The sequence below is a fragment of the Papaver somniferum genome, chromosome 8, assembly GCF_003573695.1.
Source record: "Papaver somniferum cultivar HN1 chromosome 8, ASM357369v1, whole genome shotgun sequence".
In the NCBI taxonomy this organism is placed as follows: Eukaryota; Viridiplantae; Streptophyta; class Magnoliopsida; order Ranunculales; family Papaveraceae; genus Papaver; species Papaver somniferum.
Genome location: NC_039365.1, coordinates 61,052,001 through 61,062,004, shown reverse-complemented (window position 1 = coordinate 61,062,004; position 10,004 = coordinate 61,052,001).

Sequence of the window (10,004 nt, the reverse complement as noted above, 5' to 3'; positions counted from 1 at the left end):
CGCCGACGCGGACTTGTCTTTAGGCTAGAGTTTTTAGATTTTTTTTTATTTGTTCTTCTTTACGTTTTTGGGTTTTTGTCTTTTTCTTTCAGATTTTGGAATTTGGAGCGAAAGAAAATTTTTCCAAAGCTTTTGGTGAATACTTAAAGACTGGAGTAAAAGGCAAGGCGAAATGAGCGAAAGAAGAAGATTTTTTTTGCATAAAAAAAAAAGAGAGAACAAAAAAGAGAGAGACATTTTTATTTTTGTAGACTTTATTTTTTATTTTTTAGACTTTCTTTTTCTTTTGCACCTTATATTTTTGGACTTTGGACTTTAAATTTTGGGACATTATTTTTTAAACCCTACGGAAGGGTAGTTTAAATATAAACTGTTTGCAGAGAAGGACGGTGATTACAATATCACCTCGGCCCCTCGTGCTCGTACATGACATAGGAGTCGTGGCCCGAGTCGACTACAAAGGTTCATCCCCCGTCTGGTACGGGAGGTAAGTTTGTCGAAACACTCGCGAATCCCCTGTCAGCGAGTTACTGTCTTCCTTCGTATGCATATATGTTGAGGACTTGAAAACGGCTGCTTTAATTTCCTAGTAAAGGGCAAGGACTGGCCATACAAGATAAGGGTTCGGATTTCATCACCGTTCTCTTTTTGCCCTCCTTAGGAAAACGACACCAAACGCGAACCTAAGCCTAAAATTTTGACTAGAACGAGACCGATAGGGTAACGAGCTTAACAGGAAAGTCATTCGAAAAATATTGGTTACTCTTTTAAGCATACTTCGAAGTTCTTGACGGTTTCTGTAAGTTGAATGCGTGACTGCGCCGCCTTGTAATACCGGTGAGGCCTTGGGTATCAAAGCTCCACCGAGCTTCCCTCGCCTCTATTCAACTTACTTTGACTCGGATTGATTCCAGAGGGGTTTGCTTAAATTGTAACGAATTCCCGTTCGAAGGATTAGAAGCTGATCTAGAAACAATCTAAGTGGAGCCATCATGCTTTTTGTTTGCTAGAAATCAGTAGGTTTGCTGTGGTGGAGTCAGCCTTGATTGTGTTTGCATAGAACACCCCTTCCTTTTTAAGACTTTTCTTTTTGATTTTGTTTTTCTAGTGTATGCCCGAAGTTTTTAAATGGGCTTGAAAAAGTAACACTCTAGGTCGTTTGATTAGTGACAAACCTAGTAGTTCTTCTTGTGAAGGCGGGGAGCTCGAAGACTCTTCTTTTGAGAGCCCCGTTTTTGGAAACTTCAGTTTTGAGAATCTGTCTCTTCGTGAGGAAAGTACCCCTAGTACTCCTAGTCCTTTGGTAGTGCCAGAAATGGCAACTTTGAAAGCTTTGCTAAACCCAACTAGGACCTCTCGTCCGTCTTGTATCAAGTTAGCTGAAACCGAGGCAAATTATGAACTGAAACCTGGGACTTTACAGATGCTCCCAATGTTTTTAGGGAAGGAGAATGAGAACCCCTATTTTCATGTTAGGGAATTTGAGGAAGTTTGTAGTACTCTGAAAATTAAAAACCTAAGTGATGATGCGTTGAAACTTAGGTTATTCCCCTTTTCCTTAAAAGATAAAGCCAAATCTTGGTGTATAGTTTGGACTCTGAGTCAATTGAAACCTATGACCAACTTACTTCTGCCTTTATACATAAGTTTTTCCCAAGGCATAAAACATCGTCTATTAGGACACAAATATGTACTTTTCCCAACAAGAGGGAGAATCTTTATATAGGTACTTAGAAAGGTTCAATGACTTGATATCTCAATGTCCTCATCATGGTTTGGAGAAGGTTAGGTTAGTTCAGATCCTCTACGAGGGTTTAGATTATTCAACAACAACCATGGTTGAGTCCTTATGCACAGGTGGGTTTGAGAATAAAACTGTTGATGAAGCGATGACATTTTTGAATGAAATCGCCGATAAGACCCAACAATGGGAAAATAGTAGGGAACCCCAGAAAACAATTCTTCTAAGTAGAGGAAATGTTAATAGGGTAGAAGGATCTCATGAGTCAGATGCCAAAATAGCAGCTATAGCCAAAAGGTTAGAAGCCTTAGAATTAGGTCATTCTAGTGGTAGTAGTGGAAGAAATGAGCCTTTTTGGGAAGGCCATGCTGTTGAAGAGCAAGCCAATGCTCTTTATAACAACACTAGGTTTGATAACCGACAGAAGTTTGACCCATATTCAGAAACCTATAACCCTGGCTGGAGAAACCATCCAAACCTTTCTTGGTCCAAGGGCCAGAATCAAGGTCAGTCTAGTAATGCTCAGGTTCCCCCAGGTTTTGGCTATACTAAGAATCCTTCAGCTCCGGCACAGTTTCAGAACCCTTCGGATAAGAAGATTATGAGTTTAGAAGAGTCTCTTGCTTTGTTAACTCGTAACACTGTGCAGTTTCAGCAATCTGTTGCTCAAGGTTTAGAAGAAAATAAGAGAATAGGTCAGGCTAACTCTCAGGCTATTTCCGAGTTGAAAAACCAGGTTAGTCAGATAAATGAGTCTTTAAGAGAAAGAGGTAAGTTTCCTAGTCAGACTCAACCCAACCCTAGAGGAATTAATGAAATAGGTGAAAGACCATCTGATCATGTGAATGCTATTAAAACCCTTAGGAGTGGTAGAGAGATAGACAACAAGGTTTCCATGCCTGATAGTGAACATGTTGTTCACCCTTCTGAACCAGAAACTGAGGAGACTGATAGAGTCTCTAAAGAGACCAATGAGGGTCATATTGAGCCCGGTTTGTCCCTAGAGCCCCATTCCCACAGCTGCTAGTTCCAACTAAGAGGGAGTCCAATTTTAATGATATATTGGAGGTTTTTAAGCAGGTAACTATCAACCTTCCACTACTAGATGCAATTAAGCAGATTCCCTCTTATGCCAAGTTTCTCAAGGATATGTGTACGCGAAAGCGAAAGCTTAATGTCCAGAAGAAAGCCTTTCTAGCTAGTCACGTGAGTTCTATTATTCAGAATACCACTACTCCTAAGTATAAAGACCCAGGGTCCCCTACCATTTCTTGCACAATAGGTAAATACCGTGTTGAGAAAGCGTTGCTTGACTTAGGAGCTAGTGTGAACTTACTACCATATCATGTGTACCTTAAGCTAGGACTTGGTGAGATGAAACCTACCCAGATGACACTTCAGTTAGCTGATAGGTCCGTTAAAATTCCTCGTGGTGTGATCGAGGATGTTCTCATAGAGGTTGACAAGTTTATTTATCCAGTGGATTTTGTTATCCTAGATACCCAACCTGTCCCTGACCCAGAGAACCAGATACCGGTAATTTTAGGTCGCCCGTTTTTAGCTACATCCAATGCGATCATTAACTGTCGAAATGGTATTATGAAATTGTCTTTTGGTAATATGACTATTGAGCTGAACATTTTTAATATTAGTAAGCTACCCTCCGAACTAGATGACTCGAACATAGAAGAGGTGAACATGATAGGAACATTAGTCGAGGAGTCATTACCAAACACTTTGTTAGAAGATCCATTAGAGAAATGCCTAGCTCACTTTGGGATTGATTTTGATGATGATAATGTGATTAATGAGGTGAATGCTTTGTTAGATTCAACCCCTTTGTTAGATACTAGTAATGGATGGAAACCTAAAGTCGAACCACTACCAGTTTCTGAGTCTACCCTAGTTCCTTCGTTAGAAGAGCCTCCTAAGTTGGACCTAAAACCATTGCCAGATTCCCTGAAATATAGGTTTTTAGGCCCGTCTGAGACTTTACCTGTGATTATTTCTTCCGTCTTGGATAGTGACCAGGAAAGTAGGCTAGTAACCGTCCTTCAAAACAACAAGGAAGCTTTAGGGTGGACCATAGCTGACATTAAGGGTATAAGTCCCACTGTTTGTATGCATCAGATCTATTTAGAGAGTGATACCAAACCTTCTAGGGAGATGCAACGTCGACTAAACCCTAATATGAAAGAGAGGGGGTGGTAGTTTCGAAACGAGGTCCTTAAGTTGTTAGATGCAGGCATTATCTACCCCATTTCAGACAGTAAGTGGGTCAGCCCCGTTCAGGTTGTTCCCAAGAAATCCGGTATTACTGTAGTCCAGAATGATAACAATGAGTTAATCCCGACCCGAGTGACCACGGGTTGGCGTGTTTGTATTGACTATAGGAAATTGAACAAGGTCACTAGGAAGGACCACTTTCCCCTTCCCTTCATCGACCAGATGCTAGAGAGATTAGCTGGACATAGTCACTACTGCTTTTTAGATGGCTATTCTGGATATAATCAGATCGTTTTTCCCCAGAAGACCAGGAGAAAACCACTTTTACCTGTCCCTTTGGTACCTTTGCGTATAGACGCATGCCTTTGGGCTTTGTAATGCCCCTGCGACTTTTCAGCGTTGCATGATGAGCATATTTTCTGACATGGTAGAACGGTTCTTAGAGGTCTTTATGGATGATTTTTCAGTGTTTGGTTCGTCTTTCGATGAGTGCTTGCATCATTTGTCACTAGTGTTGGCTAGGTGTAAGGAAAAGAATTTAGTGCTTAATTGGGAGAAATGTCACTTCATGGTTCGTTCAGGAATTGTTTTAGGGCATATCGTATCTTCTAAGGGTATAGAGGTAGATAAAGCCAAAGTTGACCTGATTAAACTTTACAGGTCCCAAAAACCGTAAGAGATATTAGGTCATTCTTAGGGCATGCAGGTTTTTATCGTCGATTCATTAAGGATTTTAGCTTAATTTCTAGACCTCTTTGCAATTTGCTTGCAAAAGATGTTAAGTTTGTCTTTGATGATGCTTGTTTAGAGGCTTTTGAGAAGCTTAAGAATTTACTCACTACCGCCCCATAGTCCAGGCACCCAACTGGAACCTACCCTTTGAGATCATGTGTGATGCTTCAGATTATATTGGTGTGTGCTAGGTCAGCGAGAAAACAAATTACTTCATGTGATTTACTATGCTAGCAAAACTCTGAATGATGCCCAGTTGAACTATACCACTACTGAGAAGGAACTGTTAGCCATTGTGTTTGCCTTAGACAAGTTTAGACCCTATCTCTTAGGTTCTAAGATCATCATATATACTGATCATGCTGCTTTGAAATATCTTTTGTCTAAGAAGGATACAAAACCTAGATTGATTAGGTGGATCCTTTTGTTGCAAGAGTTTTCTCCAGACATTAGAGACAAAAAGGGTGCCGAAAATGTTGTAGCAGACCACTTGTCTAGGCTAGTTGTTAGTTCCCCTGATGATTCCCTTCCTATAAGGGATAGCTTTCCTGATGAACAATTGTTCTTTGTTACCCAATTACCTTGGTATGCGAATATAGTGAACTATCTTGTTACTGGTCGAATGCCCCAACATTGGGGTAAACAAGATCGTTCTAGGTTTTTAGCTGAGGTTAAGCACTTCTTCTGGGATGATCCTTATTTGTTTAAGTATTGTCCAGACCAGATTATTAGGAGATGTATACCTGAGAGTGACCAGTCCAGTATTATTTCCTTTTGTCATGATCATGCTTGTGGGGGTCACTTTAGTGCTAGGAAAACTGCTGCTAAGATATTGCAGTGTGGATTCTATTGGCCTTCGTTGTTTAAAGACTCCCACAGTTACTGTGTGACTTGTGAACGTTGCCAGAAATTAGGAACCATTTCCCGTAGGAACATGATGCCCTTGAACCCTATTTTAGTTGTGGAGGTCTTTGTGTGGGGTATTGACTTTATGGGTCCGTTTCCTAATTCTTTTGGTAACTTATACATCCTTGTCGCTGTAGACTATGTCTCTAAGTGGATTGAGGCGGCTGCGTGTAAAACCAATGACCATAGGGTTGTGATTGAGTTCTTGAAAAATAATATACTTACACGTTTTGGTACACCGCGAGCTATAATTAGTGATGGAGGGTCGCACTTTTGTAATGGACCTTTTAGGCTTTTGATGAAGAAATATGGTATTACACATAAGGTAGCTACCCCGTATCATCCACAGACTAGTGGTCAGGTAGAAGTTTCCAATAGGAGATAAAACGTATATTAGAGAAAACAGTTAATCCTAATCGGAAAGACTGGTCGTCTAGGCTTACTGATGCCTTATGGGCTTACCGAACTGCGTTTAAGACCCCCATTGGAATGTCACCTTATCGACTTGTGTATGGCAAGGCATGTCACTTACCTGTTGAGTTAGAACATAGAGCTTATTGGGCTGTTAAGCAGCTAAATTTTTCACTTGACAAGGCAGGAGCCCATAGGAAACTCCAGCTCAATGAGTTGGAAGAGATTCGTAGAGATGCATACGATAGTGCTAAGGAGTATAAGAACAAAATGAAACTTGTGCATGATAGAAATATCTTAAGAAAGTCATTTTCTCCAGGTCAAAAATTTCTTCTGTATGATACCCGCTTGCATCTTTTCCCTGGGAAGTTACGTTCTCGGTGGACGGGTCCTTTTATTGTTCGCACTGTCTTTCCTCATGGAGCTGTTGAGATCGAGACACCGGATGGTAGTAGTTTTTCAAAGGTTAACGGTCAGAGATTGAAACCCTTTTTAGAGCCCTTTCCTACAGATGATATTGAGGAGGTCCCTCTAGAGGACCTTGTTTACCCTTGATTGACCATCGTGGCGATTGTATGTTGTTGTATATTAGTTTTTGATTTCTCTCTTCACCCAGGTACTATCTTTCCGACTTCTCTCTTTACTAATTCCTCATGTTACTTTACTGTTTGGTATTGCTCTTTCATTAGAAACATTGAGGACAATGTTAGATTTAAGTTTGGGGGTAGGGAAGAAACTTTTTGTTAGCTTTTAGTTGCAATAAATAAACTCCAGAGCCTAGAAATTTATGCATATTAAGGATGGCACTAACCAATCTAAGTGGATGGAAGCATTTTTGTTATAGGAGTTGAGGAACCAATCTGACTAGATGGAAACATCTAAAGAGTCTATTCATAAAAGCACAGATCTCAGGTGTTAGAAATAACACGATAGTTTCACCATATCTCGTTGAGTTCTTTTCACTTCTGTTTTTATTTTGTTTTGTTTTTAAACTATGTTTCTTTAAGTGATTAGGAGGGGCTCACGATTCAAGTTGTTACCAATGCCAGGGCGAATTAGAGTGATTGAGATACAACAACAACAACAACAACAACAAAAAAAAAAAAGAGACCAGACCATTAGACCAACCGGAATAAATTCAATAAAGTCGACCACTGGAACCCTTGTATATGCCAGTTGTGTTGACCTAGAGTTAGGATTATCAACCACTGGTACCCTTGTATATGCCAGTGTGCTGATATTAGTCAGACCGGTATCTCAGTCCATTAGGATAGGTTCATTTTGGCGGAGGCCTTCAGACAGATATGAGAAACACTGTTCACCTAGTAAACATCAAAACCAACTATGTTTTTCTATATCCATCTTCTTGATCTATCCATGTGATTAGTTTTGACTACGGATATTGATGTCCATAGTGCGACTATCTGAGTAGAGCTCTGTCACTTCATATGAATTTTAGTATGCTTGAGTGCAAACTCGTGTACAACAATTGGAATTTCGCATCAGGGTACTTCCTCCTGTAATCAATAAGTATGCCAACCAAGGAAATTCTTTAGCGCCTTCCAAGGTTCTGTGTAGATAGCTAGGGTCTGGAGTATAAAGGTTTTGTGGGTATACCTCTGATAAGCCCTCCGGAGACTTCACTCCGCCACTAGGGACACCTATGGGTTTAAAGGCTTATTGCATATGCTAAATGCAATCGACGATGCCTGCGACAGTGAGTTAGGATTTTATTTCTATTTTATTTTTGCTCGAGGACTAGCAAATAATAGGTTTGGGGGTATTTCATAGACACATTTTTGTGTCCGATTTGTCTCGATTCTATATATTGTTAGGGCTCATTTTTGTACTTATTATGGTGTTTTATTTATTTGTAGGTAATTTTGGCCAATAAACATTTTTGGAAAAAATTGGCTCGAAAAGTTGTCGGAAAGCACCCGGAGGACATTTGCTATACGGACCCCAGATTTGGCTAAGGGGTACCCAGCCGATAAGGGGCACCCTTGGGAGGCAACTGCTAATCGCACTCCATCACTGGATAAGGGGCGACCCTCTTCTTCATTTCAAATTCTGGTTTTGGCGGGAAAATGAAGAACAGAACTGAGTGATTTTCGATCGAAGTTTGAAGGAGTTATGGGTAGATTAAAGGGCTGAAATTTGTTGGGTAGTTGTGATATGTCCCAACAAAACTATCATGAGTGATTTGATCGATTAAAATTGGCTAAATTTTCGGCGAGAAGGAAACAGAGAAGCGTGTGCATGGAAAGAGATGTTCACAGGATTACTCTGTGCCTGGATTGATTTGGCATGCTAAAGAAGCGTGCACCATCTAAGCAAGGATATTTTTCACGAATCATACAGCTGCAGACGCATGAAGAGGCGAGAAAGGAAAGAAAATTGTCCGAGATTATTTTTTATTTACTGCCGAGCTATGGAAAGATTTTTCGAAGTAATGAGCGAAGATTTCTTTCGCTGAGGAGTATAAAAAGGGTCTTGAGGTAGCAGAGAAAGGGTATGGAGAGTTTGGGAGAGTTAGAGAGCATCACAGAGCCGAAAAATCGAGTTGCAGAGAACACCATTTCTGTAGCTGCAGAACTGAAGAACACGAAGAACAGACTGACGAAGACAGTCGTTTATCAACAGTGAAAACGACAGACACGTGAGGGTCGCAGAGATACAACAACAGCAGTTCTCTTTTATCGTTCTTTGTAACAATGTTTTGAAACAATTATAAACGTTGCAAACACCCGATTTTCATCATTTTCTCCATTTCATCATTTGTACACCTATTTTGAGTAATGAAATCAACTTTTCAGCCTGTTTCCAACATCATGATGAGCTAAACCCAATCTTCTGGGGCGATGGAGGAAGTCATTCTTCCAAAAGTTATGTGGTAAAATTTATTTGAATTTATTTATGCAATTTTTTTATGATTATTTGCACTGAATGAAAATTGAGTGATGATTTTTATTAATTAGTTATGTTTTCTCTTGATGAAGTATGCTTAGTTTAGGGCTTTTGATACTTCATTCTTGCGACTAACAATGGATGTTTTGAAAATCTAATTTAGGCAATGATTAGAATCACAATTTCTTTTGATTGGAGTTATATTGTCTAGAATTGCATGATAAAAATTAACATTAAATTACATGAATTTTGGTGAATGGTGAAATCCTGAACCCCGGTCTCTCTAACATAATCAGTTTTAATTTGCTTTATTTCCTTTAGTTTTAAAATTTAAATCTAAAAGCACAACCTTCACAAGTCTTGAACGAACTCTATTTATTACTACAACAACTTTGAAAATACATCATGTTATGCAGGTTATTATTGAAGGTTAAAGAAGATTTGAAGACGAAGAATATTTCTTATTAGTTCTCCTATCTTTGTGTGTGCACAAACCTTGATCGCCTGGGATCCAACTAGAATCAAATTTATTTGATTGATTAGTTGCGTGAGATCGGCATCGCTTTATAGTTTCTCCTTGGGATCTATACTGATTGATTGCGAATCTAAACTTGACTACTTCGGTGGTTATTGGATAGATTAACCTAACCAGGCAAAGGAGTTTATTATATTAAACGGAAGATCCTTTGCGTGTGACTTGAGATATCTTTATCTTGAAAGAATCGAAAGAGTTGTTACCAAACAGATTTTTTGTTCCTTTACTGTTTGGAATACGATCCAAAGGAATTTTTCCAGTGCGTGCACCCATTGAAGTCGGAAGCGCAGGGATTCTGAGGAAACTAAGTGAACTATGGGTAGTTGTTTGGTATCAACTATACGAAGTTGGTTTAGATTTTGTATAGCGGCTTAATTCTAAGAGTATTCAATTCTGGACTAGGTCCCCGGGGTTTTTCTACACTTGCAGTTTTCCTCGTTAACAAAATCTTGTTGTGTCTTTTACTTTTCTATTTCCGCAATTATAATTTTTATTATAACTAAAAGTAAAATACACAAACGTTAACTCCGATATACTTGATAGTGA